This window comes from Macaca fascicularis, chromosome 3 (genome assembly GCF_037993035.2).
Source record: "Macaca fascicularis isolate 582-1 chromosome 3, T2T-MFA8v1.1".
NCBI classification, from domain to species: Eukaryota; Metazoa; Chordata; class Mammalia; order Primates; family Cercopithecidae; genus Macaca; species Macaca fascicularis.
Window position 1 is genome coordinate 93,536,742 of NC_088377.1, and position 21,726 is coordinate 93,558,467.

At 44.4% G+C, this 21,726-nt stretch overlaps 1 long non-coding RNA gene across 2 annotated transcripts in view; it reads right to left on the minus strand.

The window, feature by feature from the left end:
- LOC123572351 (uncharacterized) overlaps positions 1 to 21,726 on the minus strand; it is a 48,982-nt gene that overhangs the window by 19,287 nt on the left and 7,969 nt on the right. The window contains exons 2-4 of one of the 2 annotated variants that reach the window (XR_006696880.3): positions 21,602 to 21,720; positions 15,086 to 15,169; positions 1 to 14,901 (exon numbers count right to left, since the gene is read on the minus strand). The exon at positions 1 to 14,901 is cut by the window's left edge and continues 19,287 nt beyond it. This is a non-coding gene — a long non-coding RNA (uncharacterized lncRNA). Of the gene's footprint in view, positions 15,170 to 21,601; positions 21,721 to 21,726 lie in introns of both variants that reach the window. The other variant, XR_010585702.2, reaches the window with a different exon arrangement.

Here is a 21,726-nt window from a genome sequence, read left to right on the forward strand (position 1 = left end):
CTGACCCCATGACTTTGACACTATTGAAACTCAATCACACTATGTCTGACAGGCACCATATCTGACACATCCAATAGGCCAGGGGATTTGATGATCGTTTCTGCTAATGTCAAGTCAGTGCAGTGCTATTGCAGAATCATGGTGCTTAAAACATCCTGCAATAGAGAGCAGTAAAATATTGTTACAAATTGAGAGAAAAAATTGCCTTCTTCCCAAACAAGAATTTTTGGTAACTGTTTTGTCTTGGCTAAAGCCTGTAGGTTCTTGGCATGGTGTTTATTTTATGGGCCAATCATCAAACCCTGATGTGGCTGTGAATAAAAATTATATAGAAATAAAGAACAAATTACAGATATGGCTATAAAAGCCTTGATTCCAAAAGAAATTTGCCACAATGGGAGAACATCTTGGCTGACTCTTCTCTTGGAAGAGTAGGAATAGGGTAATTACCTACTAACTATTGAAACTTTTGTCCTCTGCTTCTCTGAAGAAGTTCTTCTTGATAAATTTACAGTCAGTCATCTCCTTTATGTTACATTGATGGCTTCAGTTTGTTTAAACACTTATTTAGTTGGTTATGAACTTATTATAGAGTTGGTTTGACAAGTTCACTGCATCAATGACCCCAGCCAGTAGAGTAACCACCACTCCTTTCTTTGTCAGTTTGATGCCAAGAAGAATCCCAAAGTGGCAGGGAAGTAGGCTCAGCTCCCAGTTTAATTGAACACTGACTTTGTCTACTGGTAGAACATTCCTTCCTATGGCAGAAATCTTGAGATTCTTAGAATAACACCAAACATTACTGAAGCCACTCTCATGACACATGCTTGTAAGGGATTTTCATCAGGCCATTCCATTGATCTATCAAGCCATCTGCTTCTGGGTGACTGGAGAGAGTAGCGAATGTCAAAGGCAAGAGTCCATTACCACATCTTTGCCAGCAAATAAGAACCTTAGAAGGTGGTAACATTTTGTGAGATACAATATCAAAGGACAAAGTATTTGTAGGTCTACAAATGAGAATGCTGGCAGAAGAATTCTGAGAAAGAAAGGCAAATGTGTATCTAGGATATACATCTATTCCTGTGAGGATGAATCACTGCCCATTTCATGGAATGGGGCTTTGTTAGGGACTCAAAGTTGGCCTCTGCTGTTGGAACGCTGGGCAGTCAGTAGTGGCTGTAGCCAAATCAGTCCACCGATTTGTCCCTGTGGTCACTCTGTATGTCGGCTTATCGAACAAGCACCAATGTGGCCAAGAAAGGAGGCTGGCTGACAGCCACCTTTCCCACCTGTTTATTGAGAACCTTTGCCAATTAATAGCTGAGAACCAGGTGCCAAGAATGGATATTAATTTGCTGCCATAAAGATACCACATCCCAAACCTCAGCTGTGATTGCCATACCCACCTGATTAAGTCTGGGACAATCCATAATTATTCTCTAAGACCCATCTGGCTTTTGCACTGGCCAAAGAAAGACTGGTTAAATGGAGGTGTGATAGGAATAATTGGCGTCTCCCAAGACTCCGATGGTGGTCTTTATATTTGCAGTTCCTCTAGAGATGCCATTTTGCTTTGGGTTTATTATTTTGGGGTTTCCACTTGGTTCCTCTTATGGACATAATCCTCATTCTGCATGGTAGGGAGCTAATGTGAGTCTGCCAGCCACTTGAGCATATCGGTTCTCACTATAGTTTTGGGGAGAAAAAAAAAGGAATAAGAACTAGGTAAAAAGATATGCTTTTGCATGCAATGGATTACCAGTGTCTTATCCCTTTCCCTCTCCTCCCAAAGTTATCTGTGCATTCCTCAAATATGGGCAACCCAATCACAGAATCTCATTTTGAGAGGGTGTACCCTGGGGCCACTACTCTCCATATTAATTACTATGTAAGTCAAGATTCCAGCAGAAAACAGATAGTACATTCCAAATAAGGTAATTGGAGAGTGCAATAAAGGGACTTTTTACAAAGGTATGGGAAGACTTAATGGAAACCAAGAAGAGGTAGGGAAGCACATGGTATTAGCAAAGGTGGGGAGCATTAATTTGAACCCAAGGGGAGGGAACAGCTATTGGAACCCAGAAAGAGCTGTAACCTTCAGTGAGGATTATAACCACTGCTAACCTGTGGCCTAACAAGAAAGGAGCTTGATGGCAGAAGCTCTCTTTTGCTAGAATTAATACTCTGACCTCAATGTGCTACTAAAGTTCTACCAATGTAATCCATTGGCTCAACCCAATGGGAAGCCTGAGGCCCAGAGCAGGAGGGCTCATGGTGCAGCCTGTATAGACCATCATCCCAGGAGAATGGACCTGAAGGGGCTAGTGGAGGTGCTCCAGTACATCATTCCCACCAAGAGGTCCACCCATCCTGAGCATTCTAATATAATCAACACATTGCCAGACCCCAGCACTCCCCATCCCCCTTATCCTGTTCTACTTTTCCACCATGACACTCATCACCAGCAATACGCAATTTACCTATATTTATGTTATGATGTGTTCTCTATCTCTCTGCTAGAGAGTAACCCCTCCTGGCATAGGCATCGTCACCTGTTTTACTCTCAGACATATCCAAATTACCTAGAACAGTGCCTGGTACAAATGAGCTGTTGAATAACAATATACATTTATAGATGAAAATAATGAATTGTGGATAATGGGAGAGACATAAGAGAATAATGCAAACCTAATTGCTGATTGCTAGTGATGAGTCTCTAATTTTCTAGATGCCTTAAGAGTTAGAAAAAGCCCAGGTATAGAGAGAGGAGAGGAAGAGGGAGGCATCAGGAGAGATTTAATTTATGTCAGCAAAGGAGAGAGAGACAGTGAAGACTTTGTTTGGTTTTTATGTCTAGTGAATCTCAAAAAAGTATCGTTGTATTACTTAACCTGAGGATTTTCTAAGGAAATCTGACCAACACTTGAAGTGGCTCACAGTCTAGTCAAGTTATCCTGAATACTCTCACCTCCACATTCTTTACCTACCTACTTTGCTTAGTATTTCCTTCCTTCATTTAGCTCATAGTATTGCAGCGGAAGCATGGGGAAATGAATGGATCTGAGGTTAACTGGAAAGAGCCTTCACTCCTTTAGCTTCCTAGATCTCCTCCTGCTTCCCTAATGCATTTATGCCATTAAAAAAATACCATCAGTTAAAAAATAACATCCATTCAAAAAAAAAAAATGGCCCAGGTGGGGCAAGCACCTTGGAGCAAGGTTGAGGGCATCTGCTGCTCTTGCCTGCTTGGCAGGCCTTTCTCCTTCATTTGGTGACAACACTACATTTTACCTGGGAGGTGTTTTGCACTGAATTGTACCTACAATATGTATACTGAAGCCCTAATCCTCAAGGGGCTATATTTGGAGATAGAGCCTTTAAAGAAGTAATTAGGGTAAAATGAGGTCATAAGGCTGGACCCCTAATCCAACATGATGAGTGTTCATGTAGGAAAAGGAAGAGCCCTAAGGATGTGCACACAGCAAGGAAAGACCATGTGAGGCCAACAAGAAGGTGGCTGTCTGCAAATCAAAAGAGAGACCTCAAGAGAAAATCAACCTCCCAACACTTTGATCTTGGGCTTTCAGCCTCTAGAACTGTGAGAAAGTAAATGTCTGTTGAGAAAACACATGCCTTTTGAGAAAATAAATACCCATTAATAAAACAAATGTCTGTTGTTTAGGCCACCTAGACTATGTGCTATCAGTGTGTGTTGTGATACCAGTCCTAGCAGACTAAAACAGGGACATTAAACTTTCCCCATTAATCATAGCATGAGAAAATCAAATATGCCACTCTCCAGCTGAGACATCTCCAAGCCAAGCCCACCACTCTACCCACCTAGACCAATTCTCTTTCTCTCTCTGTCCAGGGAATTTTAATTCCAGGAGAGATGGTGTAGCAGGTATTGCAATGGCACTGTCAAAAGTGACCATCCTCAAGTTCTTCCTCTTAAATCCACAGGAGATGTTCTTCTCCTGCACTTTAAAATTCTTTAAAAATTCTGGTTGGTAGCTTTTCCTCCAACTCAGTGAGCTCCCTGACTCCTGTGGTAATGTTTTCTTTCTTCCTTTTGTCTTTTTTCTTTCTTTCTTTCTTCCTTTTTTCTTTCTCCTTTCAGAGTCATTTAGAATACCAATAATAATTTACACGTGATTTTCAAGCAGGCTAAAACTGGAAAAGCATTCCTGCCAGAATCTAACTTCTCTCCAGGAATTAATTCCATTTTATACTTTCATTCAAACTCAGTTTCCATAGATAGAGCATGGTTTGAGTGACAGATCTTGGAAGATGAGCCAGTATGTAAAAAGGAATACAGGAGGGAAACACATCGATCTGAATTAACCTTCTGGTTAAGCTGCCAGTAACTGCTGTGGAACAAGACAGGAGTAGAGCTTTAGAGACCAAAATATAGTTTGGGACAGACCAGACCATATTCCAGGTAATATAGACTAAGGTTTTCACCAGTTCTTTGATAGAATTAGTATCAACACCCTGTGGATGGTCTTTAGGGAATGTTGAATACAATGGCATCTAAGTTAGCAGTATCATAACTGGTTATGATTTTCATTCCTGGTTATGATCCAATAATTCAAAATCCACCCAGATAATGTAAGATCTATATGTGTCCTATCTGACTACTGTTGTCAAAATTCTGGTGGAGAAAAACAGGCCGGCAGGATTGGCTATCCAAATGTAGTTTATTTCTGTCTCGGAGTGGTCCACCATTGGGGCTGGCTTCACAGGCAAGTGACCTATGCAGTCACCCAGGGCCAGCCTCAGAAGGGCCCCACACCTTGTCCAGTGCTGTGCCATAGCCATCCTGAAACTTCTAATTTTTTTTCTTTGAGTTTGCGTTTTGTAAATGAAGTCCTGTGGGGCAATAGAGCATGGGCAATGAGCAGAACAGACCTTTATCTTGTGCATGGTCCTGGTCCTCACCACCCCATTTACCTTTGAGAAGCACCATGAGTATGGAATCCTAGTTGGCCCACATGCATTGGAGTTCAGCAGGAGTCAAAGGGAGTTCAAGGTCAGTGTGTTATGTCTACAATTGAGTGAGTGGGGGGCCTGAGCAGTCCTGAAGGCTGTGCTTTCTGTTCCAGCCAGAGCTTTCTTCACATGCAGAAAGGAGGTAGTGGTATCCTGAAAAACATGAATGACCAAGGAATCCTGCCATAGCCTTTCTTATTTTTGTTAGCTCCCTGTAGTTGCCAACCATGTACTGAAAATGATGGCAAAGAAGGAAAGGGAAAGGTAGGCCATTTGATATCTTTCCTTTAAGTCCTTCCTTCCTCATCAGTAAGCCAAAGGCAGAGTGTATTGGTAGAAGGTGTGCACATAAAGAAGTGATATAAAGAGTGAGGGTTTTGTTTTTGTTTTTGTTCAGCATTTTCACTCTTTTGGAGAGAATAAACATTCATGAATATATGAAATATGAAATAGGAATTGTGTGGCTTTGGTGATTCCATATAAGAGTTAAGTGCTCTTATATTTGCATTTAAACCTTATAATTGCATTTTAAATTATATTGCACAATACTAATGTGAATGAGAAAATTCAAGCTAATAATTTAAGAGTTTAATTTTTCTTTCCTTAGAATAATATAAAACAGATAACAAACATCATAAAAAAAAAAAGAATAATATTAAACAAACAGATAACAAACATCATGACAAGGCCAGAGAGAAACCGCAGAAGAAAGAGAAATGAGATCTGTATTTTAGTTAGTACCCTGGATGGGAATTTTTCCTGTTATTTGAACAAGGGCTCCCACATTTTCATCTGGCACTGAGCCCTGCAAATTATGAAGCCAGCCCTTCCCACAAGTGCATGAAGCATCAGTTCATGTGGCTTTGGGACATTTTGGTTGCAGTGTGATGGGGGCAGAAGTGGACATTGAGAAGGACTTGTATGGACATCATGAAGTGAGACACAGGGCATTAAAAAACAGTCTGGAAGGAAGGTGGTGGCTGTAGTGTTTTCTTTAGCAGCTCACTTTGTGCAGCCTGCAAGGAACAACAGAGACAGCATCCTTAAACAAGGGATGCTTTGTGTAAAGAGGCAGGTTCCTCCCTTTAAACTGCTCAGATAAGAGCAATTTCAAGCTGAGAATTGATGTTATAGAAAGGCTCTTTTCTCTTATAATCACTGATAACCTTCTGTCTATTTACTTGAGTTCAATACTGGGATATATTTGTGCAGAAAAGCTGAGAGCTTGCTCTCAGAAAACCCAGGGAACAGTGTAATAGATCAATTGATTTGTCAAGCACAGGCAGACAGAAACAATTTCCTTGGCTAGACTTAGTTAATGCAGATGGCTGGTTCCTTTACCTTATAATACACCTCACACTGGCCATGGATCATGGTCCCAGGAGGATGTCACTATTTCCCTGGAAGGCTCTAGACTCTTTTTCTAGGTATTTTGAAAGAAGAAATAAAACAGCACAGCAAGAGCCTGAGGAAGCCATTAGTGGGAGGTGGGTGTATCTGGGAGAACAGTTAGGTTAGTAACATGCCTGCTGGTAGTCATGTTAAAACCAGTCCTGCCTCCATTTTCTGTGTCCAGTCACCAATAGTGCGCATGAAGCTCCTGGGGGGAAGGAAGACAAAGAACTTGCCAACCGAATGCTAAGTTTTGATACCTGGAATATCAGCTCCAAGTTTCTGTCTGATCGACAGCAATGGCAAGCTGTCCGGAAGCATAAGATGATGCTAAGCACTGTAGCTTAAGAACTTAACCAGGCTACAGCCTGATGACCCTACTCCACACTTCTTCTCCCCTGCACCCACTCTATGCCTTATCTTAATACTTTGAAGGCAGGGAAGAGAAGAGGAAAGACAGTTGGCACCCACCACTCCCCTGGCCAGTATACAAATATTCATTGCACTCTTCACATTAAAATGCTCCAACCATGGCTAGACCTATACAAGAGAGATGGCTCGAGTGCTAGACTAAAGGCATTTCATTGGTAACTTCTCTGTTTTTGGAACACTCTGACAACCCTAAAGTAGCTTTTAATTCCCTGCTGACACCATAGCATTCTTCCCTTCCCTTCCCTTCCCTTCATGCCTTTATTGATGCTGTTCCTTCTGTTGGGATGCCTTCCCTACTTCTTCACTGGCTGGTATTCATTGATCCCATTTCCTCTTCTTCTGGGCTACACAGGAAAGGCTACATTTCCCAGCCTCCTTTGCTATTGGTGTAGCCATGTAACTGAGTTCTAGCCCATAGGATGTGAGCAGAAGTGACGCAGGCCACTTCTAGGCTTGACCTATAAGAACCTCCTACACAAGATCTTCCAACCTCCTACACAAGATCTTCTTTACCTTCTACAGACTACAGCAGAGGACCACACCAACTCGGAGAGTCATGGAATAAGGGTGGTGGGGCCATAGGAAGGCAGTGGTCCAGGTTCTTTAATCACCACTTGGGAGAGCAACACCTGCTGATGATTAGGACTACCTATTTGGGACTCTACCCCAGTGAAAAATAAACTTTTATTATGTGTAGGAGTTATCTGTTTCAGCAGCCAGTGTTCCTATAACTAGCAGAACTGACTTTTAATAATATTGCCCCTCTTTCTAGGGATCATGACACAACTGTAACCCAGGTGTTTACTACTCAGAGTCCTCTTGCCAGCTGGAGGCTCCCTGTTCCTTGATATTTAATTTTAAAGGCTGGAATTCCCTTATACTCAGGGGACCTTTCAGAGCTCTCCCTCTCCCACCTCCATCCCCACTAATATCCCCTGGGGGGCTTCTGAAAGACATTTCTCCTAGTCTTATCTTGCTCTGATATCACACAAGTTAGAAAGGGTATGATAGGATTCTTGGTTGTTAGAGCAACATTGCCTTTTTTCTGTGTTGGAAGCAAGTCTTAGTTTGAATGGAAAGTGTGGTTTGTTGGGGCCATCAGTGACTTGCTTATTCACTGGTAGACCAAATGCATTCTCTTTGTACTTGTTACCAGGGCAGCTCTGAAGAAATAACTGGGAAAGTTTTTTGGTTTTTTTGTTTTTTTTCTTTTTTCTTACTGTTTTTCCTTAGTCCCTTAATTTACAAGCACAGCTGCTTAAAGAAACTGAATGGCCTGAGATGGCGCCAGAGCTTCTTGACCCCTGATCAGACACCAGAGGGAACTAACACCCCCAAACTGGCACAAACAGGAATAGATGACCCCTAGTTGCCTTTGGGTCATGAACATATCATAATAATGTTAAAATTCCCTCCCCTAAAAGAAAATCTCTACCATTTTGTGTACATGTGATGTATGAAGACATTTTTATACGTTGAGTTTGTGTGTCTGGAGTCCCACCCTCCACATGCTAACATGCCTCTCCCTCCCTGTCCCCAGTCCTTCACAACCCCACGCCTCCTGTTGTTTAGGGAGAAGGTGCATTTATAGCAAGAGCTCACATTCTTCATTCTCTGGCCAGTGAATGAAACCTGACTGCCTTTTCCAGTTGGATAGTCTTTCTTTGAGACCGACATCAACTTGGGAAAGAACTCAGTTTGTCAGTGGCATACTCACTTTGAGTCTTGCTGAACCTCCACACTCCACAGAACCACTGTGTCCAGCATCGGTGGGTTCTTGGTCTCGCTGATTTCAAGAATGAAGCCGCGGACCCTCGTGGTGAGTGTTACAGTTCTTAAAGATGGTGTGTCCGGAGTTTATTCCTTCTGATGTTCGGACGTGTCCAGAGTTTTTTCCTTTTGGTGGGTTCATGGCCTCGCTGACTTTAGGAATGAAGCTGCAGACCTTCACGGTGAGTGTAACAGTTCATAAAGGCGGCGCATCTGGAGTTGTTCGTTCCTCCCGGTGGGTTCGTGGTCTCCATGGGCTTCAGGAGTGAAGCTGCAGACCTTCGTGGTGAGTGTTACAGTTCATAAAGGCGGCGCGTCTGGAGTTTTTCATTCCTCCCGGTGGGTTCGTGGTCTTGCTGACTTCAGGAGTGAAGCTGCAGACCTTCACGGTGAGTGTTACAGCTCTTAAAGGCAGCACATCCAGAGCTGTTTGTTCCTCCTGGTGGGTCTGTGGTCTCTATGGCTTCAGGAGTGAAGCTGCAGACCTTTGCGGTGAGTGTTACAGCTCTTAAAGGCGGCGCGTCTGGAGCTGTTTGTTCCTGCCGGGTGGGTTCGTGGTCTCACTGACTTCAGGAGTGAAGCTGCAGACCTTCGCCGTGAGTGTTACAGCTCTTAAAGGCAGCACATCCAGAGCTGTTCATTCCTCCTGGTGGGTCTGTGGTCTCTATGGCTTCAGGAGTGAAGCTGCAGACCTTCACGGTGAGTGTTACAGCTCATAAAGGCAGTGCAGACCAAAAAGAGTGAGGAGCAGCAAGATTTATTGCAAAGAGCAAAAGAACAAAGCTTCCACAGGGTGGAAGGGGACCTGAGTGGGTTGCGTCTGCTGGCTCCGGTAGCCTGCTTTTTTCCCTTATCTGACCCCACTCACATCCTGCGGATTGGTCCATTTTACAGAGAGCTGATTGGTCCATTTTACAGAGTGCTGATTGGTCCGTTTACAAACCTTTAGCTAGACACAGAGTGCTGATTGGTGCGTTTACAATCCTTTAGCTAGACAGAAAAGTTCACCAAGTCCCCACCCGACCCAGAAGCCCAGCTGACTTCACCTCTCAATCCCCCCTCTAAACAGGACACCCCAACTGATGTTGGGAATTTGGCCAATGACCACTCTAGCTACTTCCTGCCAGATAGAGGGAAGGAAGGGGTTCTGCAGTTGTAGTGTCCTCCAGAGGGGGACTCTTTAGGCCAGTGGAAGGGCCAGCAGGTCAGTCCAGGGGTCCTCGGTAGAAGTTGTTAGTTGAACTCATTTGGGGTTCCATTTGTAAGACCATCTGTAGCTTCATGCCTCGATTTTAGTGGAAACAAACTTGACAAGCAGGTTAAAAATATAGGGTCCAAAGGCAAGTAACAGCAAGATGGCTGCCATGGGACCTAGAAAGGGGAGAAGCCATATTGCCCAACTCCAGAGGTTGGTATAAGAGTTTGAAAGGCATTGTCTGATTTCAGAAGCATTTTTCTGTAAATGCTGGGTGGCTTCTCTTACTATCCCTGACTGTTTTCAGCAGTGAGGAGGTCTAGGTCTCGGTGGTTTTGGAGAGTCACTGCTGCCAAAGAGTCTATTTGGGATTGTACAGTAAGGATAGATTTCATTATTTCTTGTAAACTGTCTGAGAAATCCTTTGAGAGTGTGTGGTAGTAGGATAATGAAGTAGATAAACTGGCTATTCCGGTTCCTGTAGCACTAGCCATTCCTAACCCTATAAGTAGGGGTATTACTTGTATGGCTCTGCACTGAGGGACTTGAGCTTTGAGGGGTACTGATAAGGTCTGATTTCCTGGGGCAATGTTAATGCTGGGACTTGGAAAGACTAAGGTGCAGGTGCCTGTCCAGTTAGTGGGGAGGCAGATCTAGGTCAATGTTCTACATAAGAAGAATATACCTTGGCTGGGTAGACAGAACTGGTTGTGTATGTTAAAAAGGTGTGTGAATTTGTTGTTTTCATTTTTCTATACTCTTAGAGCACTTGCTAAGGTAGCTCCAGTGAGCGGCTGGAAAGGGGTGTTGTAGGGACTGCTGCATTTCTTTACTAAGCCTTGAGCTTTTAAATGTTTAACAATATCCTGTAAACCTTTATGAGCTTCAGGCCTTAAGGGATATTGCCTTTGATAAGGAAAAGTGGTGGGGTCTTTTAGCCTGATTTGGACTGGGTGGGCATTTTTTGCCCTGCCAAATTGTCTTCCAATGCCTAGACTTTAGGGTTGATTTCCTCCTCAAGTAGGGGACAACAGATGGGTAACTTGTTCCCCCTATTCATGTAGATAATAGCTCCAGCTTTGACTAATATATCTCTCCTAAATAAGGGTGTGGGACTTTCAGGCATAACAAGAAAGGCATGTGAAAAGAGCAAAGTCTCCCAATTACGACTGAGGAGGTGGGAGAAATACCTGGTTACAGGCTGTCTCAGGATTCCTCAGATGGTAACGGACCTTGACGACAGTCATCCAGGACAGGAGATTAATACTGAGAAGGCGGTGCCAGTGTCCAGAAGGAAGTCAATTTCCTGTCCCTCAATGATTAAACATACCCGGGCTCAGTGAGGGTGATGACATGAGCTGTCGCTTGCCCCAGGTATCATCAATCCTGTTGTTGGATCATCTGATTGGGGGCTTCTGACCCAGAGAACCTTTGTTCTCTGGGGCAGAGCACCTTCCAATGATTGCCTCAGCATAGCGGACATAGACGAGGGGGTGGCTTGTTTCCGTTGGACAATCTTTTTTAAAGTGTCCTCGTAAACCACACTGATAACAAGCCCTACTGGGTGTTTGGCCTGCTCCATTTTCTGTCTTTTCTGTACCACCAAGGTTTGTTTGTCTGAGGGCCATGACTAAGGCTGTGGCCTTTCTCTGATCTCACTTTTCCTTTTGGACCTGTTCCTTTTGGTCCCTATTATAGAACACTGAGATTGCCAGGTTTAATAATGCCTCCAGATTTTGTTCAGGGCCCAGGGCTTGCTTTTGGAGCTTTCTCCTGATATCTGTGGCTGATTGGGTAACAAACTTATCTTTTAGAATCAATTGACCTTCGAGTGATTCAGGTGACAGGGGAGTATATTTTCTTAAGGCCTCCCATAGCCACTTGAGGAAGACAGAAGGATTTTCTTCCTTTCCCTGAGTTATGGTGGACATCACTGAATAATTCATGGGCTTTTTCCTAATTCTCCTTAGTCATTTTAGAAAACAGGGTCAACAGATGTTTGCGACTCCAGTCCCCATGATCTGAGTCAAGGTCTGAGTGGGGATCCCTACTGGGGACGGCTTGCTGACCGACAGGGAATTTGTCCCTTTCTTCGGCTGTCATTCTATCATTTACTTGGCTAAGATACCAAGTATCTCCAAACTCTCGGGCTGCAGCTAAAGCTGCGTTCTTTTAATTAAAGGCTAGGGTTTGATTTAACAATAGTATGACATCTCTCCAAGTGAGATCAAAGGTTTGCCCTAGACCCTGTAGGACATCCATGTACCTATCAGAATTATCTGAATATTTCCCCAGGTCTGCCTTGATCTGCTTTAAATCAAAGAAGGAGAAGGGGACACGTACCCGAGTTGGGCCAAATTCCCCTCCCCCTACAGCTTGAAGGGGACATAACCGATAACCCAGGGGGGTTTGTGGTCCTTTGGAGATTTCCTTGCTTATTTCCTTCTGGGCAGGGGCGATTAGAAGAGGCTTATCATTAATAGGAAGGCGAGCTGCAGGGAGGCTAGGCTATGGGGGTAAGCTGAAAGGTCCTCCTATGGGATGGAAATTACAAGCTTTGCATAGTTGTGTATTCTCCTTCAATGAAAAGAAAGCTTGAACATAAGGTATTTCACTCCACTTGCTTTTCCTCTTACAGAAAAGGTCAAGCTGCAGGATAGCATTGTAATTTACACTTCCATCAGGTGGCCATATTTCCCCATCAGAGAGAGAATATTGGGGCCAGGCCATAGTGCAGAAAAAAATGAGCCACTTCTTTTTAAGGGTTTGCAGGTCAAATTGGTCCCAATGGCTTAGGATGCATTTCAAGGGTGAGCCTGTTGATGCCTGAGTATTTCCCATCTGAAAGACAAAACCACCCATGGTTTTGGTTTGTTTTGTTTCTTCCCCTGCCCAATAACCTGCAATGGTCCCTGGACCCTGCTGATCGGAATAGTCATCCTCACCAACACAGCAGCAGAAACACTAATTTTCCTCCCAGACTGCAAGGAGAACCAAGGAAGATCAGATTTAGTGGCCCTTACAGACGCATTCTCAAAAACCTGCACCCTCGCCTGTCCTCCTAGACCACAAAGAGGACTGAGAAAAATCAGATTTAGTGGCCTTTACCAACACATTCTCAAGAAACTGTTAGAGTCCTAAGTATTCTCCTGTTAGTATTGGGACTTTACCTGTGTCCTATAAAGATGTGAAGCCCCAAAAATGAAGTGGAGGGCCACACCCTGAGGGAGGGAAGGGATCTCCTGGGTTAGAAGAGTGACACCTTTTGTCCTCGCTTATATGAATAGGAAGGATACAATTTCTGAGGCTCCCCATATCCTAGCTTCAGGAATAGCTTTTGTTAGGCCTGCTTGTCTGAGGAGGGATCCTAAAATTCCAGAGAGTTCCCCCTACAGTGGGGCTTTGGGCAAAAATTGTGTCTTTCTGATTGGTGAGCCCAGGTGCCAAAAGAAGGGAATAGAGTCCTGGAGTATATACTAGAAATCATTCTTACAGGAGAAACTAGAAAAGCACCAGAGACAGGGAGTGGTTTTTAGAAGCAGGACTAGCCTCGGAGAAGAGAGGCAAGAGAAAGTTTGTCTGACAGGCATTAGGACCCAGGAGGCAAGGGTCAGGGTAGATAGAATAGATGGACGAGTCTTACTTGGGCGACATGACTTTCAGAGTTCCACTCATGGTGACATGGTCAATGAACTTGTTATCGGGACCCCAGAGCTGAATGGCTTTCCAATCTGTCAACCTTGGCTCAGCCCAGAAGTACAGGAAAAGCAGAAGCTGGTTCCAGGCAAACCAACACTCCCAACTCCGAAGAGTCGGGGTTGTTAGAGAGCCCTTTCCCAGAAAGCCTGACACCTGTGTCCTTAGTCTAGCAGCCATGCTAGTCACTTTTAACTGGCTGACAGGTGCCCAGTATTTAGCCCCCTGCATTCTAAGGAAAAATAGGGCAGAATAGCAAGCGAAAGGGGTCCAATGGTACTCACTGCTTGGCAATAGGCAATAGTCTCACTGCTTGGGGATAGGCGATGGTCCCATCTTGGGTCGCCAAAATGTGTCTGGAATTGGTGGGTTCTTGGTCTCGCTGACTTCAAGAATGAAGCCGCAGACCCTTGTGGTGAGTTCTTAAAGATGGTGTGTCTGGAGTTTGTTCCTTCTGATGTTCGGATGTGTCCAGAGTATTTTCCTTTAGGTGCGTTTGTGGTCTTACTGACTTTAGGAATGAAGCCGCAGACCTTCGGGTGAGTGTTACGGTTCATAAAGGCGGTGTGTCCAGAGTTGTTCGTTCCTCCTGGTGGGTTCGTGGTCTCGCTGACTTCAGGAGTGAAGCTGCAGACCTTCGCGATGAGTGTTACAGCTCATAAAGGTGGTATGGACCCAAGAGTGAGCAGCAGCAAGATTTATTGTGAAAAGCAAAAGAACAAAGCTTCCACAGCCTGGAAGGGGACCCAAGTGGGTTGCTGCTGCTAGCTTGGGTGGTCTGCTTTCATTCCCTTATCTGGCCCCACCTACATCCTGCCGATTGGTCCATTTTACAGACTACTTACTGATTGATCTGTTTTACAGAGTGCTGATTGGTACATTTACAATCCTTTAGCTAGACAGAAAAGTTCTCCAAGTCCCCACCTGACCCAGAAGCCCAGCCGGCTTCACCTCTCACCACCAGCATCCATCCTCTGCTGCTGGGGCATTGCAAATGCTCTATGGGAATCGGCAGCAAGGAGCAACTGACATGCATATTACGCTGCCTCCATGCTCCTGCGCGTGCGCTGCTGCCCCATGGACTTCACTTACAGAACAGAGCTCAGTAATAATTCTAAGAGTGCATGAGCACAGCACTGAATCTTAAGTGGAGCTCTTTCAGCTTGGGGCCCTATGGAACCTCACAGGCTATGGGCCCGTGAAGCTGGCCTTGAAGAAGGACACTTCTCCTCCCACTCCTCTCTCCAGCAGGCAGAGCCTCTGAATGGGATCTGGGATAAAAGGACAGACCAGGAAGGAATTGATGAGGACTGTGTAAGATGTAAAATCTTCTTCTGACTCTTCCACTGAAATTGCCAGTCATGCTTGTGAGGTGGATTTTCCTCTGGGAGTGTAATTAAGTGCTGAGTCATGCTTCAGGCCTGGTGGGAACAAAAATATAGCTAGAAGTTGGGGCGCTGGTGTACAGGATACAGACTGCCTCTTGCCCTCTTCGGATTCTCTGTCTTCCCTAGCTCTTCTCACCTCTTCTTGGAGTAAGCCTGTTCCCACCTCCCTTTGTCCTTCCTTCTTGCATTGCCTTTGGAAATGCAAAACATATCTTACTCTCTTTGCAAAACAATTTGCTTTCTCCTTGAATTCCTCTGGTTGATCCTGCCTGGATAGGCCAGATCGTCGCATCAAGGTGATCTGCTTAACAAAACAAAAACAAAACAAATACACAAACAAAAATCTGGGTTTATTTCCTTAAGGAATTTGACTACCAGCATTTCTGTGTTTTTTTCTCCTGGATTCTCTGCTAACAAACCTCCATGACATGGCTTAGGACCCTCAGAAAGCCTTTGCTGGCCCCCAGGTGGGTTTGGGAGTTCTTCCTTGGGTCTCCTTTAAAATCACGTGCATATCTCACATACAAATGCATAGACATATACACATTGTCAAAGACAGACCCAGCCAGATGTTAGTTAAAGCAGTGAAAACAGATTTTATTAAGTAATTACAGGAGAAGAAAGAGTTGAACCCATTGCAATTTGCATAGAGGTGACTGGGATTGCAAAGGGAGCAGGGAGGGAGTAAGCAGGGGCTCAGCAGAGTCAGAGAGGCAAAAACTGTGAAGGGTTGGCCAGTGTCAATGACTTTGGGCCAGCTGTGTTTGTGAGCTGACAAGTTAGGATTCTACCCACCTACTGAGACAGGGGACAGGGGCCCTAGCTTTCCTGATGATGACTTTTCACAGGAATGGCTTTCGGGTCCTTGCAAAGGATACTTCAGAGTCCCAGGAGATGCATATTCACAAATGTAAGCTCTTTTTGTTTTTATTTTAAATAAATGCTATTGTGTATATTTAAGGTACACAACATGATGTTATGAGATACTATATAGTAACATGGTTACTACAGTGAAACAAAATAACATTCGATCATCTCACACAGTTGCTCATCAGTCCCCATCCCAGAGCAGTTATAATCTACTCATTCAGCAAAAAATCTGAATACAATACACAGTTATTAACTATAGTTTTCATGTTGCACATGTAGAATGAGCAAGTCTAAGCCCTTCCTTGTAAATGCTCTAAGGAAAGAGGGTCAGGAACCTAACATCAGGTGTTGGCTTGAACAAATAGTAAATTATCCTGGCAGGTTTTAGCTTCCTCAGGCAGGCATTTAAGTAGGGGCTGGGGTCATCCTATGGACAGGGACGCTAGAAACCAGGCTAGAGTTGGGTCATCTCTTAGTGCAGAGGTTTGTACTGAGTCATTATGTGCCAAGAGTTCTGCAGTTCTCAATACATACATAATCTTTTTCAATCAACTTCAAGAGATTCTCATACCACAGCATAAGGCAGACCTGCCTAGAGAAAGCTCACTTTTATAGACCATGTTCTAAGCCCCAAAGGGCAGTAGCAAAAAAAGAAGAAAAAAACGGATCCAGTGCAAAATATTGTGACCCCTAAAGATCTGCTCTGGACTTCCTAATCCCACAGTCAGGAACCATGGAATTCATAAAATTTCTCCTTCCTCACCAGGCTGCCAGGAAGCTCAGGTTTAAGTGACTTAGTTAATCATTAACAACTAGGCTAGCTCTGGGGGTTAACAAATAGGTGTTCCATTTTTTTCCTACTGTTTTGGTTTTCTATTTTTATTTCTGTAACCTTGTTGTTTATATTTCCATGGGGATGAGGATGGAGAAGTGGGAAAAGAAACAAACTGAAAAACAGATACTTCGCTCATGGTGAAGTTCTGCCTCCAACGTTTTCATGAGCTGTGTGTGATATGGTGTGGAGTGTTATAAGCTTCATTAGTTCATTAAGAATTCCTGGGATGAGTATTTAGTGAGCATGCCCTTCACACAGAGCACAGCTGTCAGGGCACAGTCCACTGGGGGAAGGGAGGGCCTTAGTTTTCTACTACAGCATAACAAATTACCAGAAATGTAGCAGCTTACAACATACATGTATTGTCTCATAGTTTCCACAAGTCTGGAATGCAAGCACCTCTTAGCGGGATTTCCTGCCTCGGGTCCCACAAGGCTGGGATGGAGGTGTCAGCTGTGCTACATTTCTTCCTGGAGGCTCTGGGGGGAGATCCCCTTCTAAGTTCACTCAGGTTATCCACAGAGTTCATTGCCAAGGAGATGCGGAACTGAGTTCTGGGCTTTGCGCTGTCAGTCAGAGGCTGTCCCTAGCAACTAGGGGCCACCCACAGTCTTTGCCACATGGACCCCCCGTTGTGGCTGCTTACTTCATTGAGCCAGCCAGGAGCACCTCTAGGATGGGTTTAACAGTGTGAGGGCGTCTTAAACTTAGAAGTGACATCTGCCACCTTTGCCATATTCTGTGGAATAGAAGGAAGTCCCAGGTCCTGTCCATACTTGAGGGGAAGTGATTACACCAAGGAGTATACAACAGGAGTCAAATATCATGGAGAATACTGGGCAACATGGCAAAACTCCATCTCTACAAAAAAAAAAAAAAATTAGCTGGATGTGGTGGCATGCACCTGTAGTCCCAGCTACTCAGGAGGCAGAGGTGGGAGAATCACCTAAGCCCAGGAGGCTGAGGCTGCCTGGGCTACAGAGTGAGAACTTGTCCAAAAAAAAAAAAAGGAAAGAAAGAAAAGAAACGTCGTTATCCCATGGGCAACAAAGATCACATCAGCTTAAAAGATCATGGAGGCTTTCAGGAGTGTGGGCCACCTGGCCTAGTATCTGTAGGCAGAAGAAAAATTGTTGAAAGAGTCTGGAAAGATGGGCTGGGACTGGATTTGCTGGGCGTTAAGTGCCAGGATTTTCAAATTTATCACATAGGCCTGTGCTTCCAGAAATAGGCTAAGTGGCATTGTGCCAGCGGTTGATATTTGAACCAAGTGAGCACAGCTCTTCATGGAGCATTGGTTTTACTAGAATCCTTTTCTGAGGAAAACATATTAATTTTTTATATTAGAGTAAGTGTCATAGAGTAGAATGCAGAATTAAAATTTATTTCTCTTAAGATAAAATTCGAGACTTCAGATGATTTTCTCTCTGGCTCTGGTGGAACAGGAAGACCCCTGAGTAGCTCCTGGCCAGAACAGCTGTCAGATATGGGGTGCAGGGCAAGGGCAGCCAGAGACATAAGATGGAAGGGGGGGCACATGAGCTCTCAGCCAGCTGTGGGGTCAAGGAAGGCTTCCAAAGGGTTTCTAGGCTAAGCCAAGGGGTCCCTTACCAGTATGAGAAGGAGTGGCAAGTTTAAAACGGATAGCAGAAATCTTGGGGCACAAAGAAGGCCTGTGTGAAGTTTTCCCCCCAGGATCAGGGCTATTTCCAAAGTGTCTTGTGGCTGTGGAGGGAAAGGGGACATTCTACCTGTCTTGCACTCTCCTTTGCATTTCAAAGAGGCAAGTATCTCAATATTTAGACCAGCAGTTGGCAAACTATGGCCCACGGGCCAAATCCAGCCCACTGCCTGTTTTTGTACAGCCTAGGAGCTAAGAATGGTTTTTACATTTTTATATGGTTGGAAAAAAAATCAAAAGAAGAATAAGATTTTTTGACACAGGAAAATCATATGAAATTCAAATTCCAGTGTCCCTACATAAACTCGAATTGGAACACAGCCTGCTCACTCCTTTATGTATTGTCTGTGGCTGCTTACACACTACAATGGCAGAGTTGAGCAGTTGCAACAGAAAAGCCTAAAATATTTACTATCTGGCCCCTTGTGGAAAAAAGTTGACCTGGTTAAGCCCTGCACAGCGGGGAGGTCCCCAGGGACACTAACCCTCTGCCAGTAAGCCTCACCCTCAGCCCATCTTCTGCAATGGTGCCATCTACACCTGCATTTCCCAACCTGTGCTCCAAGACATGGGATTAGAAAAAAGAAGAGAAAAGTCTCTAGAGTCAAATAAATTAAATCCTGTTTTTCTTAAAGGATAAAATTATTTTTATTACTGCAAATGTTTTCAGCTCTTTATGCACTGTGACCATCCACATTGGGGATATATATTTTGGCATCTGCCAAACTTATTTTACCACTCAACAAATTTTTAAAGAAATATTTATTATGATCTCAAAATCTGCCATGCAACACGATTTTATTTATTTACTTTTTTGATGGAGTTGTGCTCTTTTTGCCCAGGCTAGAGTGGAATGGCATGATCTCGGCTCACTGAAACCTCCACCTCCTGATTCCAAGTAATTCTCCTGCCTCAGCCTCCCAAGTAGCTGGGATTACAGGTGCGTGCCACCAGGCTCAGCTAACTTTGTTTTTGTTTGTTTGTTTGTTTTGTTTTTTGTTTTAGTAGAGACAGGGTTTCACCATGTTGGCTAGGCTGGTCTCGAACTCCTGATCTTGTGATCTGCCCACTCGGCCTCCCAAAGTGCTGGGATTACAGGTGTGAGCCACGGCACCCAGCCACAACACAGTTTTATCAGTGCTACTCTAGAGCTTTACCAGATATCAGGAAATTGTCTCCTAATATGGGGAAAAATAAATACTTCTTCTTAGTGAAGCACCGTTGGCTCACTCCACTGCCCAAGTTGGAGTGCATTGGCACCATCATGTCTTACTGCAGCCTCAAAAGTCTGGAGTTGAGGAATCCTCCTGCTTCAGCTTCCCGAGTAGCTGGGACTACAGGTGTGTGCCACCGTACCCAGCTATTTTCTTTTGGTAGAGGCAGCGTCTCACTGTGGCCCAGGCTGAACCCTGTTCATTTAGTGCCTCTTTGGTGATGGGAATTTGATGTGGCAATGGCTCATGCGGCCCCTTCCCTCACTGCAGGCCCACTCACTCTTTCACTCCCCCATCTGTCCCATTTCCGCCAACATTTCCCCCTCCCAGACATGGGAAGGCAGGAATTTTCAAGCCACCAGTTATAACCCAACAGTGGGTCACAGAATCAATTTAGAGGGTCAGAAACCAGCAATTAAAAAAAATTAAAATGTAATAGCCTATAAAATACCAGAGTGCCTCTCAATAGTACTCGCTGAAATTTTTGTATGGGTTCTGGATCATGGCATGAAAATATATTTCTTACTTTTGGTTATGGTCAAAAACATTTGAAAGCCAACGTGCTAAGATGCCAACAAAATACAAAAGCATAGCAAAGCTTTGTAGGTAAGAGTTGTTCAGCAAAAGTGTTATGTCTGTCTCGCCGTTCATTCTCTTGTGTTTCATCCCAGTGTGTGCATCTTAAATTGCAAACACAGGGACTCAAGGACCGTGCCTTTTGATTGACCTCTGTATCTTCCACTCATCACTGGCTGTGGGACTCCCTTCCCTCCAGAGGCTGCATAAATATTTGATGCTGATAATGAAGTGGAATTTACAGTTAATAGCATCAGTTCTCCAGCCTACGTTTTCTATCCCACATCCCACTTATGCGTGGTGTCCCAGAGTTTTCTCTACATACAACCTATTATGACCGTAGAAGCAGTGCTTTCCTTTTCTTCCACAGAAAATATACACACATGGCAACAACCTCTTCCTACACTGTAGCTTTCCAGCCTCAACTCCATCCTCTCTTGCCAGACAACCTCTGCTGCAGCCACTGTCTTCAGAAATCTTCCATGCCTCGGTAGGCACTGTGGGTCCCTCTGCTTCATAGCTTCTCCCTCCAGCCTTTTCTCCTGCTGAAATCCCTTGTACTGGTAAAACCTGAGTCACAAAGACCTTCTCTCTACAAAGCCTTTTTCTATGGCCCAATACATAGAGTTAGTTGCATCCTTTGTCATGACCACGCAGGACTTGGTGCCTGCATCTGTACAGCAATGATGACACTAAATTGTAAGCCCAGGGCAAGGACTGTGTTTTATTCATCTTGGAATCATCCATGCCTGGCATGGCAGGACATGAAGTATTCTCCATAGTATTTTAAGTGTGAATGAAAGAGAAGAGACAGTATAAAATATTAGAGAGTGCAAAGGTTTACTTATGAAAGAGACCATAGCACTGCCTCGCCCCACCTCCAACTCCTCCCGACCACCCAGGACAAAGCTTTTTCAGCGTGTTGCCAAATTCTTCGACCTGTTCATGGGGTGGATGAGTGGAGATCAGCATGACTTCTATGTATCTCAAGTGGAGAACTGGGCTGACCCTCCTGAGATTTATAGTTAGGCCATTTCACAAACAAGGAAGGACTTTTAATTGCTTGTGGAGCTCTAATGTGATCCACAAGTCCAATATAGCGAGCAGTGGATGATTAATAACTTGTGGAATTAGCCCAAATGTGAGCTTTATAACAGCTGTGAATATTGGGAACTACAGAATTAAGAGGTTTTTTTTTCCTGAATTTCCGGCAAGCTTTTCTTTTTAGATCTCTCTCTTTCATACTCTCCTCTCTATCCACCCACCACCCCAACCTGAGAACCTCTTTGCCTTTGTTTGCCCCCAGAGGTAGAACACCAGCACCAAACAGGATGGCCTGCAGCTCCCCAACCCTGCCTGGGTGGCAGCAGTGGTTCATTCCCCTGTTCATCAGAGCAGTGCTTTTCCCAGAGGTTGCCCAGTGCGCCCGAGGCTGAATGAGAGTCCACAGTGAGCTTCTTTACCCCAGCCACAAAGAAGATGCTGAAGATTGAAAAGCGGTAAAAGCAACTTGTTGGATGCTAACAGGAAATCCATGAGAACTGTAGAAACACTTACGTTAGGGGGGTCGTATAAACCTCAGAGTAGAGGAGAAGAAATATGAACCCCAGGACTGTCCTGGCCCTCTGCTGGATATAAAAGGTACATCATTTGTGACCTTTACTGTCTTTGGGTTCCTAGGA